Genomic DNA, 18,765 nt, shown 5'->3' with positions numbered 1-18,765 from the left:
AAGGGCACAGAAAGTTTTAAAATGCTTTCAGAAAGACTCCGTTTAGGACTTTGGTTTCCTTAAATTCCTTTTGTCAGTGTCCCTTTTTCTTTTCAGCATATGACAAGTGCTTGTAATAATTCAGGTGTTGCAGATGGATTACAAACTGAAAAGTATTGTGTGTTTTGTGCCTGCTAACCTAAGGAACTGAATGAATGGGTTTTGAGTACTCTAAAGCAATGCTTTTCTAGACAGAGTACTTGAATTAGACAGTCTCTGAAGACTTTCTGACACAGGCTGTCTGCTATAGCTTGCATAAATCTGTGCTGAATGAATATGCAACCAGAATTACCAACAAGAGTCAATAGAAATACTGCCAAATGAAGCAAACAATTCTCTTAGTTCTGTAAAACTGAGGTCGTCATCAGTGACCATAGTCACTACTCTATTAAGGATTTAGTTATTAGAGGTGATAGAACAGTGGAACACAGTTAAATCACCAAAGTTTGCCATCTCTATTCCAATCTAGCATTTTATAGTTCTCATCCTGAATTTAGGGAATGCAGTAGCTTCCCTGATGTAATCAGCTAGAAGTGACTCTGCTCAATGCATATAATCCGCTGTCTTAACAGTCTGTATGATCTCCACAGATTTTAAAAGAATTTCCAACTGATGGAACTAGCCTTCAACCCAGCTTTGCTGGGAGCTTATCCAGTTTGTCACACAGGAATTCATTCACTTCCATAAATTTGAGCACATCTTTTCTTTCTTTGCCCTTTCTGTTTATTAAGTATAGTAGCCACTATCCTCTAGACAGGCTTTGTCAGCTGATACACAGCAGGTAAAACAGGTAAAGAAATTTTCCAGGCAACACAAAGTGATCATTTAAGCACCAGCAGTTCCCTCTTTAATACTTTTGGTTTAGGTGTTTCTGTGAAAATCCTGATGTCGTGTGACCCACACATCTAACTAACTTCAACTTCTAGATTAGATCCACACATCTAATCTAACTAACTTTTGAGCTGGCTGGTAAAATGGTGATGCTAGATAAGACATATATATCAACAGAGTTTGGAAAAAGTTGGGTGGTGTAATTGCCTTTATCAATCTTCACAGAATTGTCTTCTCTCATCAGCACATTTATAATGTCTTGTTACACAACTCTGACTCTGGCCTCACAGTTTTGAGGATAAACTAGTCACTTTTTATGATCCAGTTCCAGAGATATAAAGCATGTTTGCCCTGCTTCACTCCACAAAAAAGGTGTTTTCCTCCAAAATATCTATAGTTTCCTCATCTTCTCACCCTTGCAGGTAAAACCAGTCACTTTCCCAAGTGCTGTAATGAAGCAATATCATTTTATTAGGTGGCTTAAAGGACAGCTAGAAACTATTTAAATACCTGCTTACACTTGCTTATATAATTCTCTTTTAGTCTGAAATAAGTTTTTATTAAGTTTTCATAATAAGCCACTTATTGAACATTTGTTCCTACTAGCCATCCTTTAAGAAATACAAAAAATATATTAGGATCAGTGTTACAGGACCCTGAGTCAATTATCCTTATGAAGAAATAACGTGAAAGAACTGTTTGATAAGAAATGTTATTAACTGAAAATTGGAATTAATTCAAGAGTATGTAGAGAAATGAGATGTTCTTTCAGCATCACTACTGAGATAAAGTAGTGCTGGTCAGTTGAGGAAAGCACTTACACTTAAAGCACTTTGTTTTGGAGAGACTTTTTTGGATTTTGCTAATATCAGTGAAAGGTAGTTACCAGCTCTGGAAGGCAAAAGTGCCCAACTCCCATTTGCCTCAGCAAACTTCTGTTGTTGTTTTTAATCAATCTGGAAGTAATTTGAGTATGAAAATAATGAGTATTCTCATGAAAAATCTGTTTTAATGCTGCTTTTAACTGTCATGTTTAGGAAAAAATAGGTATTCTGGTAGGTAACAATAGGAATGGCACTATGTGAGGAAGACATTGTCTCCTTGTCTTTCTTAGAGCAGGATAAAATGTGAGGCTTCTGAGGCTGTGGGAGATGAGTTTTGCATACATGAAATATTTTGACTTTTAACTAAAAGATTGAGTTCTACAGTGCCACCATCTTTTAAAGATTAAATCCACATGGCACTATATGGAATACAATATCCATTGTTCATGCTTCTTGAATGACTTGGAATCATGTGTTAGCATGATGAAACCAGATGGGATGTTCAAACATTAAACTCCATTCAGTGGTAGCCAGATGTCTTTCCAGGAGAATGGGGGAGGGATCCTCCCAATAGAAATTTCAGAAAAGATAGCAACTGTCAAATTTTGAGCAATTTATTCAAGTAATAAATGTGTTATATTTGTGATTCAGTAATTGCTTATCTTTTCTTAGGCAAGTTTGATCTCTCATCTTTGCTCCTGTCTTCAGATATGGATGCATCATCCATAATGTTTATTCGCCCCTAGCCCCGATTTCCCCCTTAAATGAGGAAATAAGAGTAAAATAACTTGGCAAGCAAGCTGGGAGATACAGGGTTTGCTTTTGTGGCTCAGCTAACATCTTAAAAACAAAAAATGTGGGAAAAGAGGTAAGCAGAGAACAAAGTAGGTAAGTCAAAAGCAAACTGCAGAACATAGTACTAAATTTTAAAAAAGTTTATTGAATGTTCAGCAGCCACTCAGGAGAGTTTGTGTCTCTAGATTAGATTATTGAATGTTTCTAGTATGAGCCAATTATATCTGCAGCTAGATTTGCAGAAAATTCATGGCTATCTCCTTGTGTCTTAAAAACAAACCAAAACAAAACCTTTTCCTTTATGCTACCTTTGAACCTTAGTAAAATTCCACTACAGTGAGCTTGCAGCCGTGTGGAGAGACTGTAAATATGTTTAGACAGGTGGTACAGTCTGAGGCCTTCTTTAAGGAAATGGAAAACAATACAGAAGTCTTCATTTGGAAATATTCTCTTATAATGAAGTATGCCCAGTGTCTTTCAGTGCAGAATGCCTTTTCCAGTGAATCTCACTGCTTGTCATGAAATAAAGTACAAGTTTTCAAACAGAACAATTGAGAAGCAGTCTCCCCCATGTTTCTCTTTAATGCTATCTTAACATCACTTATTTTACATTTGTGCAGTAAAAGAAATGACAGCCAATTTCTAAATTTAAAGCTACTGGATGACAAATCCTTGGCAAGGAGGGGTGCACAATTCTAGTCTTCGTTATGCTTGCTGCCTCCTGTTGTAGAGAGCTAAGGAAAAAAAGGAGCAGGAAGCTCATTAAGATCTTGTAGCCAAAGGCCACAAACCCCTCTCCCATAAAAGTCTCAAATTTTCTTGACTGTCTCCTCTTCCTTTGCAACATCCAAAACACACACACAGTGAATCCTGAGGGCATCCAGCAGGAAATCATTGCTGTCTGTTCTGTGTAAATCCCAAAGGAAAGAAAAGGACAGGATATAGGCACTACATAGTGAGTTACTCATCAGAGAAGCGTTGCAGGAGGACAGAGGAGAGACCTTTTCTTAATAGGATAAAAAGTTGGGAATTCAGCCAAGTCCCACTGGTCCTTTCAGTGGCCTTGATGTTTACACAACCTGTGCAGGCAAGGCATCATTCTCCTTTCTCCAGGAGTGTGTTGGGAACACGATGGAGACCTACCCCACTGCAGCCTGCTGGGATGAGGCTAGAGGTGATTCCTCTGCTGGCTGCTACAAAGGTACAAGTGTGTTGCCATCTCCTCAGAGAAAAAATTCAGTTGTGCATCTAATAAATAGATTCATGAACCTGATACATGTTCAGTGTTAGTCCCTGTTCCCTTTGAACTATTTCTTAAAGTTCAGGATTTTTTCCTGTGATATAAATTTAAACTAGTATCTCAGCAAAAACCATCTTGATTCCTCCTCAAAAAGGACAGGAACTTCATCAGTTTTTTAAGTAACTTAAGTTTCACTTCCTTCATTAGCTGGACAATAGATTTAAATTCTTTTTTCATGGACAAGACCTTGAGTTACCCCAAATTTAATACTGAGCCTGAAAAACTCAGCTAGAATAGCGATACAGAAAGAATAGTCCTGATTACCAATTCGCTAAATGAAGTTGTGTAAAATTTATTCCCTAAATATAAGTACAAAACTGGCATAGGATAGTGGTTAGAGGGATATTTTCTCCTCTTAAAAAAAAAAAAAAAAAACCCAAAAACAAACAACCAAAAAAATCCATGTGTTTTGTGGATTTGACTATAAAATAAAGCAGTAAAACTTGATAATTACAATACAACTAAAAAATAAGTTTGCCAGTGAGGCGAGGAAAGAGAAAGCTTGGACTTACAAACAAAATGTCAGATGAATCCCACAGTTTGAAATACCAGTGTCCTATATGTTGACTTAGCAAAATTTCATGAGACTCTGTTGCTTGCTTTACTGTACTATTTTGTGTGTTGAGGAAATAACAAAAACTAATCAGATTGCAACCCAGTTTTTTGAGGTTTCCACAATAATGAAAATGTAGATTTGAAGTCCTGATCTTTCTTGTGTCAATTTAATGAAAGTATTTCTGTATCTTCAAACTGCTCTATTAAAAGGCACTATTTAACTTGTATCTATGCTTTCAAGTAAAATTTTTAAAACTCTCATCATATGTAGAGTAACATTGAGTATTTATGTAACTAGTTCCAATTTTACATCTTTACATTTTGCTGTTTGCAGAGGACTACAGCGATTCAGGGCAGAGTTGTTTAGAGAAGCAGATTGGATGGGGGTAGAAGAGATGGGTAAGAAGCTGCTAATCAGCAAATGGATTTCACAAGAGAATCTGTCTCTAGTTTTAGAATTTTGTGAACTGGTGCTTTGAAGCAAACCTGAGCTCTGGTCCTGACATGAAGAAAATCCGGAAAGAAGGATGATTCTCTTCCTTGTCTCTGATATATTAGGAAATCATTTACTTGAAGAAAACTGGAGGATTTTTTTAAGTATTATGCAAGACTGAGCTATTACATAAGAATTACAGAAGATGACACCTGGTTGTTTGGCAGTTTTTTGTTTTGGCTTTTTTCAACTGACATGGAAAAACATTATAATGAAGCACAATTCACAAATGTTTTGCTTTAATTTCCTTTCTTCAGGTAAAATGTGTAGTGAAGGCACTAGGAATGATTGTAACCTAGAGGATGAGGGAAACTGATTCCCAGGAAAAAGAAGACCCAGTGGAAAATGTTTTGTATTTTAGGTGCACGTATTGCACGTAGGAGAGACTGATAATTCATAAGAGTAAATGAATTGAAGCACAAGAATAGTATCCTATTTCTGCCATGCTATTTTTTTCAGCAGATTTAGTTGTCTATCTGACAATTGTAAGAAATCAGTTTAGAGTTTACAGACAATAAGATTGAGTCTCTTCTGAAAGCCATGATTTTGATTTTCCAAAATAATAGAAAATGAATTTATATTTTTGGTAATGTAGTTTTTATTTACTTAAATTAGAATCTTGATTAATTACAGTTTCATTCATTTTTATACTTGTAAACCATTGTAATGTCAGTTGTTTGCAAGTATTGCAAAACCTTAGTCTTAGGTTGTCGTCCTGAAAAAAAAATTGAAAATAGCCCCCTAAAGCAAGATAAATGAAACCACTTTTCCAGACAAAGGATTCTGATGTTCTGGGAGTGAAGGACCCAAATGGCTGCTTGCACTGATACCCAGCAGACTCAAAAGTGATAATTATGACAAGATAGGAGGTGAAAACTGTGAGAATTTACTTCATTCTGTTTATTTCAAGTCCGAATCTTCAGTACCCTGTTTTCTTTACAGAAACAATGTCTGTTTTCAGTCTGCAGAAGTAGTTGAATTCTCAGCTGTGCAAAAAATACAATTATGACAAGTACACTTGACCTTCAGTGAAATTAAGGAGAGTACCACCTGCACTAACTATGTCTTGTAAACAGTGTCGGGAGCAAAGGGATACAGTCGGGCTAGAAATCAAATCCAGTTGCATGGCTTGCCATAGTAGTAACTTTTCAGATTTTTTTAAGTTTTGACTTCTAATTGTACCCTACTCTTAAACAAGGAGTGCTGATGAGTTGTTAGCAGCTGCACTGTGAACAGGAGCACTCTTTGTGCTGAGATAAAGCTGCCCAGCCCTAGAAATAGTCATTCAATAAACAACTTTTTTTTCCCCCCATTATTTTCTAGTAGTTGCAGTGTTACAAATTAAATTGACAAACATAAGAACACTGTTTCAGGACACACTTCCAGAATATTTTGACCCCTTGACTAGTGCCTACTCCTGAAATAAACTACTATATTAAGATCCATATTTTGTTTTAATGAAAAATCTCCCCCAAAATCAGACCTGTAAAACTATCTAGGTAATAAAGATGGCCTAAGCTAATTTTTATTTAGCGATGTCATAGGAAAACACCAAAATATTCTTTTAGAGAGGTTCAGTGTCCTGTAAGCAGTATAGCTGCTTAGCGTATCTGAAAGGTAATCCAGTAAAGTAAATGTTTTAGTCCAGATGCAAACACATCTCTGTCATAGCAATTCCCTAAATATAAACCCTCATCTGAACTCTATTTTATGTAAGTCTCACCTTGAAGTAATGCTGTGCATAGAAGATGTGTTATGCTGGGTTATTCTGGCAAGACTAGGAGGGTTTTCCATAAAGCTTACCTGCTGCTATTTGCCTTTTAAACCAGTCCCTTTCCTCCTTTCTTTTCCCTCAATGTAAAGGACATTTGTCAGCATGGCTCAGTGAGGAAGGAATGTGTGGAAGTCATTCAGCTACCTAAAAGTTTCAAATTCCCAAATCATAATTTTTAATTTTTGGGGGGCATAGTTAGCTAGTGTGGATCACAAAGTGCAGGAACCATGACTGGACAGTCTTGGATTTGCAGTAAGCTTTATGCCACTGGAGAAGGGTGAATTTTAGTACCTGGTATTACACAGTGAAAATCACCTTCAATGCCAGGTGAGACCCAAAGGAGCCAGGAGTCCAGCAGCATTGGGTGCATGGGGAAAATTGGTTCCTTGCCCACAGTGGCAAGAAATGGCCACAGTACCCTTTCCAGAAACACAACATCTCTAGTGGTCTTGAAGATGATGGTACCCAGATTATACTTTCTCCTCAGAAAAGTTAAATTGTAGACCTCAAAAATCTTAGCAGCCATCTACTAAACATAAAGCATAGAGAAATAATTATGTGTGTAGTTTTATATTATCTTCATTACTGAAAACTGTTGAATTTATAGATTTAAAGCACTCTTTATTTTTGTAAATCAAAACTGAAATTGTGCAGACCTTCTGTAGTTTAGCTCTTTTTATTATTAGTTTCTAAAACTGTTGTTTTTCTTTAAAATTTATATCACTCCAAACCTAATTAATAACTCTACAAGAAATCAATTTTTTTTCCTGAGGAAAATGAGCTGTATTGCCTTGACTATTTTGTAGCAATGGGTTTTGGTTTTGTCTTCCATTTCCATAGCAAAGAGAATTAATTTAAGAGAGATCAATAGCATTGCTGGCATATGTTGCACACTCCTGGTATAATTCACAGTGCTGGCGAGCATGAGATGAGTTTATATTTAATTTTTTATCTTGTTGTATGGAATTATGTAAATCAAATACCCTTACAAAGAAGCTTTTGTTTTTATTAATTTGATGCAGTAATACTAATAAGGGGAAATGTGTAAAACAAATCATTGTGTGTACTTAGGATAAAAAAATGTGCTAACTCTTGATATTGGGGGGAGGGTAATGGATGTGTAAAGTGCTCTGTGCACTTTGCAGTGTGTGAAACCTGCAAAAACTTCCAATAATGTTAAAGCACTTGCAAAAATGTTGCACCTGGAGCAGGGAGGAGTGAAGAGGGCAAAGGTCAGCATCAGGCATTAAGACACTGACTAAACAGACTTTACACTCGGTGAAAAGTCCAGACAACCCCTGCAGTGTCATCTTACAACTCTGGTTTTCTTCTTTTCAGGACATAGTAATCCATAAATACACTCAAGTCACCAGCAGCTTAGCTCTTCCCCCGCTTCTCCCCCTTTTTAACTCTCCTTTCATTTATAATTCTTACATAAAGATCTGAATTTTTAACCCTTTCCAAGTCTTTTAATCAACCTTGGGAACTGTGTTTCTTCACTGTTTCATTTGCTAGAATTATCTTTTAAAATCCTTTTCTTTGCAAATTTTTCTCTTAGAAAAATGGTTTCAAATAAGCTGATAAAAATAATGCTTGAAAATAGTAGTACAAATTCAGTGCATGGATAAGACATTCTGGGAAATTATCAGATTTTTGCTTCTAAAAAAAAGCAGTTATTAAACTCTGTAAACTACTTAAAAGCAGTCTTTGTTTTTGAAGCTTATTAACATAACACTATGTAAAATATCTCATGGGATGTGATGTAAATTTTTTTCTGCAACTACTTCTGAGCTTATTTGTTTGGATAGATGAAACTAGTTTCAGCTGTCATGCTGCAACAGAAGAATCATCTTGTTTGCCATTGTTGTTTTTTTCAATCAAACAAACAGAGAAAAACCTAATCAATTTCTCTCAACTGGAAAAATGCAGAGGTAAAACAAAGAGGTGTTTGTACTTTTATTGTACAATTAAATCTTTCAGTTTTGCATCTATTACACTTAGCAGATGAAAGCATGAGACCAAACTGATTTTAATCATTTTATCTGATCCCATTATCCACATCCCATGGCTTAAGAGATCGGATAGACTCCTAATATAGTCTGGAGCCTCAACAGTAAAAATGGGCTGGTGAAATACAGCCCATCAGTAGCATGTAGCTGTGCACATTTTGCTCACTTCCTCTCCTTGTTCTGAGCACTGCACGAGGCTGTACTTCCACGCAGGATATTTTCCTCTCACCCGCTTTTCACTTCCCTACCCTTTCTGTAAACCTGCTGAGATGTTGAGCAGCTCTGTCACATTGCCTTTGTCATTAATTTTTGCATCTTGTGAGCAGCACTGATGCAAGATAGCTGAAAGTCTGAGTGTTCTTTTCGTACTGTATATGAATATTGATTAGTAACAGCATTAATAAGAAAATGATTCAGGTTTTTTTGTTTTGCACAGAGATCTCTCATATTTCCCTGGGGAGAGAAAGCAAAGTTTCCAGTTCCATGTGTGTGACAGTCATTACTCAGTCACAAAATGGTGGCCTCCAAAGGTCTCCTGTCAAGTCTCTTGGCCAGTGCAGGCTCACTAATTTCTGTTCCTGTGCAGTGATTTTTAGCATCACTGCTGAAGGGTTTCTAACTTGGTCTGTTCAGTGGTGGGAATCAAAGCACCATCAATAGAAACAGAAAGGTGAACATGGGAGCACAGTTTAAGGGGGGCAGAAGTATTTACTTTTCAGGGCAGTGTTCTCTGTAGAAATTCAAGACCTGTTTCAGCACGATGCTTTGAGCACGTGCTGAACTTCGAGGCGGTTCCCTGGGTGGCCTTCAGGCTTTATAAGTAAGAACACGCTCCAGGATCAGCTCCTTGGTGCAGAACACCAGAGGCAGGACGTGTCTAGGGCCCAGGACTGAACTCTGGTCGTGCAGTGCAGCATTTAACCTGCTCTGTCTCACTGGTACCTTGGGATGGTCTGTTAAATAAGCCATTACTGGAGCTTTTTAGTGGTAGGCCTTGCATCTAGAGCATCTTTACAGATGGAGCAGTATCTTCCACTTATCCTACAGTCTGATATTCTGTTGCAAGTTAGTAAAAAATAAGAAATGAATGTTCAAGCACATGAGGAACTTTTAGAAAATTAAGCTAGAACTGAATGACATTGATCTCTTGAGAAAGAGGCTTTGTATCTTGTCTTTTTGTATCTTTCTTGTTGTAGAAATACCACAACAAAAACCATCTCACTTAATAACGAAAACAAAAGACCATTGTTCAGTCTAGTATATTTTGTTGTTTTCAAGCATCTGAAGTCTCTCCTGAATCCTTTTCTGTGGTATCTCATTGCTGACCTCGTAATTATAATCACACATTCAAAACTTAAATTCTGATAATGTGACATAGATGAGAAGCCAGGCAGTTAAATGACTTGCCCAAGGCTATGAAACATCTTGCTGGAGAGCTGAAATCAGACCTTTTACCATGTCTGCCTGGCCAGACCCAAGGTCTGTGCTTTGTTTCATGTTCTCAGGCATGTTTCTTCATGCAAATGTTATTTCGACTGCATGCTTGACAAGTAGCAAAGGCCATGCTGCCCACTGAATTTTCTCCTGGATTGTTTTTCACCTTATGCTTAAAAATGATAGAGGTTTTAATGAAACTGTTCTTTTCTTCAGATTATCTTAGTGAAACCATTTTCATAAGTCTTTTTCAGAACTTATATTCTACAGGTGTTGTTTATTGAATTAAGTTTATAGTGACAATATGAAACTACCAACCATTCAAGCATAATGTTAAACTAAACTCTGAGTAGAGTGAATTTGTACAAAATAGTACGGCCATAAGTCTGTTGCTACTTTGTTTAACTGACCAAAGTTGCTCTGTATTGCTCTCAATTAGTCTTTTTCCCCACCCCCTTTTCTTCCAAAGGAATCCTTTTACCCACTTACCTTATCCACGGGCTACATAAACACATAGGTAGGACTTTGTGCATCCTTCGCATACGGTACTTGTTAAATCTCAAATATTGTTATATTGCTTCACACACATCTCACTAAATGCAAATAACATTGCAGGTAAGGCAGCAATGATGTCCTCTGTGTGTATTTCTGTAGGTGATGTTTTTGTGTGATACACACAGTTTTTGCAGTCTGTAGCTCCCATGTAGATCACACAGACACAACTGAGGCTGATCACAACCAACGCAGTGTGGGTGGGATGCGTGTGCGTAAAGTCTCTGTAGGTAAATTTGAAGCATTTGAAGATTACAGATGTTTTAAGGGTCAGTATTTTGGACAGTGGAAAAATACATTTTTCAGACTCTTCTAAAATGTGCTTTTCAAAAATTTATTTAGGTACCATATCCTTCATATCTTTTTCCTTCATTAGAAAAGGTAAAGCAGTTCATGCTTTAATTCAGCCACACCTTTCAGTCTTTCTGGTCATTCTTTCCTTGAGTTTGTTTTGGGAGGTTTGTTTCCAGCTTTATGGGGTTTTGTTTTGTTTTGTTTTAATATTTGGCCATTAAATGATGTCATGTACTTGCTTGTCTGGTGTCAGAGATACATCTTCCTAGTTATATACATTTCTAAAAGAGGAACTCACTATGATTTTTGCCTGAATGCTAATAGCTTTGCTGCTGTACAAATGATACAAGTGAAATATACTTAATTATTTTAGCTCATACTAGAAAAGATTCAGGACAAAGGAGAGATTGATGCAGTGTGCCTTACAATGGTCCTACTGATTTCTCCACTGGCCTTTCCTCTGCACATGGTCAATTAGAATTGAAAATCCTGTGCTGATTTCATTCGCTGGAATTTTTAAGCAGGTCAGGAAGAAAGATGTTATTGAAAGGAAAAGTCTCATCTAAATAAGAAAAGAACACGTGGCCATCTGGTCTAACTGTACCATGCTGAAAGTAGTTTTGACTTTGCTCTAGTTTGAGCTTTGCAACAGTTTGTTAAAATACCAAACGGAAATATGTATGCATTAAAACAGTCTGTGCTTTTTATCTACAAAAATGCAATGTGCAGTTCTCTTCCTATCTGTAATGCATGAGCTCCTTTGACCCTGTTACCTTGAAACTGTCTATGTTTCTGGTAGGTTCTCAAGTTACTTCAGCTCTGTAGACGTATAAGTGAAACACCAATCTTTTGAAAGTTTTAGACATAATTCTCAGCATTTTATTCCTAGGACTAGAAGTCACACCTCTGCTTGAACTAGGAAAGGCTCAAACAGGCCAATGCAACAGGAAGCATGGGGGGAAGAGGGGAGAGGAGAGTTTAAAAAAGGAAATCAGAACTTGAAGTTTGTGTGAGTAGCACCGTGGAATTTGCACAACCAAATGTAGGCCACAGGCTAAGAGACAAGCTGTAATACAGATCAAATTTTTAAGGAATGGAGTCCTAAATATGCATGAGCTTCCATGATTGAATTATTTCAGCATGGACTCTTAAAAAGTTTAAAGAAGTCAGTAAAAAAACCAGAGTTCAGCAATTTTCACACAAGGTAAATTAATTCTTCTTGCAAAAAACTAAAACACGCAGCTCCAAATTTCAGGTATATGGATAACAACAGCAGGAGAGGATACTGCCATTTTTAAAGCAACACTGGCCAGGTATCTCCTCCCTACTCTAGGCAGAGCTTTTGTACCCAGCACTCACAAAATCCAAGAGACCTTACTGGGAGAAGGGGAGAGTGTTGAACTAAACATGGAGGCAAGGAGCCTGTACTCATATTCTCCAGCTTAATGCTTATCTCTTATGTGATTAGACATTACTTCTACACTGACAAACATTGCATAAATTGCCAGTTGAAATACCCTTCTAAGACAAGATAGTGTGTAAATCACTTCTGAAGTTTAGAGAAATTGATTTGCATAGGATTTCAGCCTTTAGGAAAGGATAAAAATATGATTGCCCTGTCATTACCTTAAGAAAATGAAAGTGAGCACTTCATAATTTAGCTGCAGGCATTATTTCAAAACACATTTTTTGAAACAAGTGACAAATTTTGTTTTAAAACATAATATGCCAGGAAAAGTATAAAGGAAATTATCACCTTATTATTACTGAACATGTGTACATACATATAATTTACACATTAATATTCCCCATGTATGACCATTGTGTAGAGTTTGGTTGTACATTTCATATAAGCAGTGTAAATTGTTCCTTTAGAAAAGCATTAAATTCCTTATTTACAAAAAAATAAAATGCAGCATTGCAAATCTGACCACAGCTCTTGATTCATTCACTTAATTTTTCTGACATCTCTATTCAGGAATTTGTACTTTGCAGTGGATATTGCTCCCACTACATGCAATCTTTTGTTTGCATGTCTCCGCTGCTATTTGGAAAGGAAGTTTTTTTAAGATTAAATTTATGGGATACTTATGCTGGGTTCCTTTTCTCATAGTGTTTCTAAGCAATTAGAGAAAAAAAAGCTAAAAAATTTCTTATATTTCCATTAGGATACCTGTAAGAGTGATTAGAATATAGTTTAAGCATTTTCAGGGAGAAAATTAACAACACTGTACATGTGTGCATGTTATTGTGTGTTTTCAAATGTATTTTCTTTTAAGTCTTCATACAAAGTTCACATTGAAAAGCAAATATTCATCATGTTTATCACACCATAATTCCTACTGCAAGACAATAAAATTCCAAAGAATTCAGAAAATAGGTCAATTTGCACAGCATACGTTTAAAAATTAAATAGAATACAGGCTTTGAATCTGCCTTTCCCCTGTATGTCTCTGCTAACCCCACCCATAGCCACGCCAAATGGAGAGCAACTATTTTGGGGAGTACTGCATTCTCAAGCCCAACTTTGTGGCACGATGGCACTGGGCCACTCGGCATTTCTCTGGGCTGTGGCAACAGGAAGGCCAGGGCTTGCAGGGCCAGCTCAGTCCCCTGCCATGCTCCCCTTCTTCGGTATGAAGACAACCTATTCACAAAGCATTTTGCTACTGCCTCATTTAAAACTATCATAAAACTGTCTCGGAGCTCTTGCTAATCTCTCTAAACACAAATATTTTGTAAGATTTCAGGTTGATGGGCATTCAGGAGCGGGTATCTGTACAGTAGCTAGTTGCCTTTATGTAATATATCAAATGCACATACAGAGTCTTTACGTATATTTGAGAGCTACACAGCAATTATGTAAGTGATGCATGAACTTAACATAAAATACTGCATTGACTGTAAATCCAGAGTAGAAATCACAGTAAAACAGGAAACACTGGATGTCCCTAGTTCCACTGTGTTGGAAAGTGTGCGTGAGTGTGCATATGTTTTGTACAATAATGTGTATATATGTTTACAAAGTTTCTTATTTTGTATTTTTTTTTGCAAATCACAACAAAGTTGAAACTGAGCCTGGCCAACATAAGGAGGAAAGGCTTGTGTTTGTCTTTAATCTTTTCTGCAGCACGGTTCAGACTTCTGTCTGATCTGCACATAGCAGAGCAAGGGGCTTGCCGTGCATTGCGTGCAGGCTCCTTGATTGTGGAAGGGAAAAAAAAAAAATCTGGCTGGAATCCAGACAGGCGAGCGCAGTGCTCTGTTGATCATTGTGTCTAGCCTTCAGGTGTCTCAGCTCACAGTGGGCGGCGGTTGGGGGAGGGGGAGATAACAGGAGGGCAGACAAAGAATATAACAGTGGATTTACCAAAAAAAAAAAAAAAAAAAAAATTCATACGTGGGAGATTCATGTCAAATCCTTTTTTAAAAAATGCTTCTTTTAACGTTCCTTTCCCTGCAGTGGGAGCAAGCAAACATCTGTCCAGGAAGATTTATTTAAGCCATAATTAGTAGCGTCTGGAGTCTTTCAACAATTTCTCCTTATTGCACTTAATTTTATTTTTTTTTTTAAAAAGAAGTCTGCTCATCTTTCACTTAGAAACTGTTTTCACTTCATGCATTATTAGAGATCCAGCCCAGCCAGGACCGAGTCAGATTTCTATTGTCTTTGCTTTTTCCCTTCTGATCGTAGTTTTCAGAATCTAACTTTTGGTAGGGAAGGGGGGTGGGAAGGATCATGCAGGCAGGGGGGAAAGACCTTTTTAAAGGTCTTACAAGCATGTGGGGGGAAAAAAAAGAGCAAAAATACAAATCAGTGCTGTTTATTATACGGTTATTCGTTTGGGTTGAATTTCTTTTCCGAGGAAGAAGAAAAAAAGCGCTGCTTTGTCTGTTGCTTCTGTTTGAGAACTCTCATAAATCTTGCCCAGAAAGCAACTTGGGCTTAAGGAGATGTGGCCAGTAAAGCTCTGGGAAACAATTTCAATGTCTCCTGCGATGGATATTCTCTTCTTTCTGCCCCCTTCGTCCCTGCTCCCCCTCCACCCCGACCTCCTAACATTATACCGTAAAGAGACCCACACCCTTTCCCAACCCATCAGGAATCTGAGTGAATGCAAACTGCAATCTAGAGGTAAAGTTGCTTATCAAAAAGCCTCTCCTCATGCTGAGCGAGTCCAGATATAACACACTAGTTGTGTGTTTTCAGTCCAGCCATAACCCTTTCCTAACACTCCTCCCGTTGCCTTGCCTCTCCCCCTCCCCCCGTGGAAGGGGTGGGATGGGAACCTTGCTCGACTTCATTGTTCCAAATGTAAGAGCTATTTGCCCCAAAGTGTCTTCGCTGTCTTTCATAGCTAATTATAATAACTGTCAGATGTCTGCAAAGTCTGGGCTGCCCTTGCTGGCAGAGTTAAAGTTTGCCTTTATGTTTTCCCCTTGGGGACAGATCAGGCCTGATTAGACACAGAGTACAAATAAAAGTGAACAACATACGTGTGTAGGGCTTTTTGTCTTTGTTTTTCTTTATGAACAAAGCAGCACGCTGGCTATGTCAGGAAGCAGTGTGTCATGCAGCGTGCATGCAGGCACTGCCCTGGAGGATAACTCGCTTTTGCTTTTTTTTTTCCCTCTTTCTTTTATTGAAGCATGCAAGAAATATTTCTGAATTTGAGTAACACTTTACATACTTCTTCATCTTATAAGAAAAGTAATCACTGATTTAGAGCACGTAGCGTTTTGACATTTTTAAGAGATTTGCTTTTCTGGGTGAAAATAAAAATAAATAGAGCCTGTACTCACAGTTTTGTTGTGCTGTGCAGGTCGCTGTCTCCTCCTGCAGCGACAAGGAGGGTTGGAGAATGTCAAGGGTGCAGAATCCCAGATAATTCAGGAGAAATGTACAAATGAGCTTCCTGAAGTCGCCTGGAAGTCAGCTACTTGTGCTCAGACATCCCATTGCTGCTCTGCACGCTATACTATCTGCAGTTCTGAATTGAACTAAATACTGCCCATGTGAAAGACAGGGGAAACACAGTCATGTGGGACACACAAATCCACTCTATTGGCTCTGAAGGCACAACTTCAGCATTCTTGCATTTCCACCATTGGTTAACAGTTCAAGCTGAAAGAGTCTAGGTCCTCCTAGTGAGTCCGTTTTCCCTTTATGTTGGAGAATGACTGTAGGATTTTACAGTGACAGGATTAGTTAAGAAAGGGACTGAAGTCATCCCTTTGACTGAAGCTGGTGGGTGGGGATTGGAAGCTGTGCTTTTCTCAAGTCGACGTTTTTCCTTTTTCTGCCTGCATTCTCAGCGTCAGGAAATGCTTGCAGTTAACTTGGGCAGCAGAGAGAAACTGAAGTGACTTTTTTGGGTTCAGGGTTAGGACCTGGCTTTAAGGGTAACACAGAGTTACAGACAGTACAATGATTTTCATGGGAATAACTAATCCGGTTTACTAACCGGTTATTTTTCCCTTTTCAGATTTTTTTAAGCTCAGAAAGGGCTATATCAATATTATTTATCCTGAACTTTTGCATTACATAAGCCGGATAAATGAATCCAGCAGTTTGAAAGCCTAGACTGATAATTTGACAACAGAAGAAAGATTTTACAGAACTATTGGATCTCTGGGAAATATTATGATATGGTCATAATAATATTTTGAAAGAAGCAACAACTTCCAGAAAAACTGTAATTGCTGATATTTGAGACTAATGAAGATATAAAGATTAAGTAGGAGGGAAGACGATTGACTATTCCCTATTTTAGTATTCTGTCATTTGTCTAATTTAGTTATGCCAGCATGAGCAGTAATTTGAAACGGTACTCAGTCATGTGTGACATACTTCTCCAATTAACCCTTATTAAAAAGACCTTTCCCAAATCCCACATGCATGTTTTCCTAGAACTACAGAAAACAGAGGTATGACAGATTTACAGGGTTTGTGTCCATCTTCCTCTCTGGGCAGATTTATTTCCTCCCTCATGTTTCCCGTGCTATGCCGAGTTTAGTTCTAAATACACCAAGCATGTGACTCCCGTTGGTGGACTGTTGAACTTGGGGCCCAATTTAGCAGTTGAAGTGCTTAAATATGCTTGGAAATTTCCCAGAATAATTAATCTGGAATAGTAAATTCATTATATGTCTGTGGTGTATGCAAGGCCAAGCCCAGACTGCTCTGCTGGCAATCGTAGCGTGTATGAGATCCTATTTAGCAGCTTATGCCTGGCCCTGGCTGTCAGGGCATCTTTTTGTTTCTTCCAGTCAGGCTTGTTCAGTCCACCTTAAACCAATGCTTCTCCCTCCTCAGAGTTCACCCTCTTAAGCTATTTATAGACTTTTATCATCACCTCACTGACCACCCTTGTCATCACTTAGCTGAACACCATATTCCAGGTGTAGCTGTGTAAGATATGGGAACGTTCCTCCATAGCCTGTGACCTGGTATGGCTGCAGCAAATCAATATGTGTTTGCTTGGTATGTGAGCAGGAAAAATACATCTCTTAAAAATAAACTGACACACCTGACAAACAGGATTTTAAAGAAGATGAAGACAGTAAATTTTCTACTCTGAGTTAAGAAAGCCTTGTAAAGGCCTTCTTTGCTTCCAAGTGCTAAGAAGATGTAGAGTGGGGTTTTTTTCAGCAGACTCATTTATAAATACTGTTTAGTAACAATATATAAAAGGTGTAGTTTGGTGGGTTTTGTTGTTTGGCTTTTTAATATTCATGAAGAAAGATAGTTGTCTGGTTTGGATAAAATACGGCTACACCAGTAGCATCAAAACTTTCTTACCACCCTTCAAAAATGTTTTCAGCTCTACTAGGCTTTCCACATCTGGACTCCAGAACACTGAGGGAAGAGAACTGAAAACCCTGGGAGACATTTTCTTTTTTTCACTGTGCTGGTGGTCTTCATAATTTTGGTTGCTTTTTTTTTTGTTGTTGTTTAATTCAATTAAAGAGGGAAGAAATACTAATAAAATAAAAATTACTCTAGAGAGCAGTAAACTCTTTGGTTTTAAGACCAATACATGGTCTTGTCTTAAATACATCTTTTTCATGAATGTCAGTTTCTGTTTTTAAAATGCTGAAAAGCTCTTTACAGAGAGGGAATAAGCATCTGGGTTCATTTATTATTGTTAAGCTTTTTCCTCAAATAACTCAAGAGTGGATTTCAGGAAAATCTAGGGACTCTGGAGCAGTGATTATTTACCTGCATTTCTTGAGCCATGAATGAAAGACCTAGATGATACAAGCAGACATTTTTGTGACTCACAGTGTTTTGGAGACCAGATAAATACTTTGCATCATTGTTGCCTCTAGAGAGAGAAGTGTATCTTTATATGTATTTGTGCATCTAAATGGACATTTTATTTTCCCTGTCATGCCCATTGAAAAAAAAAAAAAAACAAAATAAAGATTTTGGCTACATCTTATTCACTCTCCTTGAATAACAAACTGCTTCTTTCACCACTGTTGTAGGTAAAGATGAATTCATAATTGTAACAGTCAAAGAATAAGAGCATCTTTAAATTATCACTGTGTGGAAAATAACATTGCTTTGTGATTCTGTCATTGTGATGAAGTTTAACACATGATATAAGATGCTGCATGAACTGGCCTGTCAGAGCCTGGAGATCCTACTGCTCTGTGGTCCTTTGTTGCTCCATCCTTGAACACCACAGCTCTCCGTTTCTGGGTTTGGGTTAGGGTTTTGTGGTTTTGCAGCTTTTCCCCCCTGTCTAGCAAAATTGGTAGGAACACTAAACTCCTGTCTAATAGACATCCTGTTCCTAAGAATTTTTTTGCTTCCCTGGCCAGGAACACTAGGAAAGAAAAGACATGACTGAAGTTAG

The 18,765-nt window shown here is 37.7% G+C and overlaps 1 long non-coding RNA gene across 3 annotated transcripts in view; it reads right to left on the bottom strand.

The window, feature by feature from the left end:
- The window catches only part of LOC132331227 (uncharacterized), a 61,727-nt gene extending 45,616 nt beyond the window's left edge, over positions 1 to 16,111 (bottom strand). For all 3 annotated transcript variants that reach the window (XR_009487515.1, XR_009487513.1, XR_009487514.1), the window contains exon 1: positions 15,704 to 16,111. This is a non-coding gene — a long non-coding RNA (uncharacterized LOC132331227). The remainder of the gene's footprint in view (positions 1 to 15,703) is intronic.
- Positions 16,112 to 18,765: the final 2,654 nt, after the last annotated feature.

The sequence above is a fragment of the Haemorhous mexicanus genome, chromosome 9 (genome assembly GCF_027477595.1).
Source record: "Haemorhous mexicanus isolate bHaeMex1 chromosome 9, bHaeMex1.pri, whole genome shotgun sequence".
NCBI lineage: Eukaryota > Metazoa > Chordata > Aves > Passeriformes > Fringillidae > Haemorhous > Haemorhous mexicanus.
Note: the sequence above shows the minus strand (reverse complement) of the source record. Positions and strands in the feature narration are given on the sequence as shown.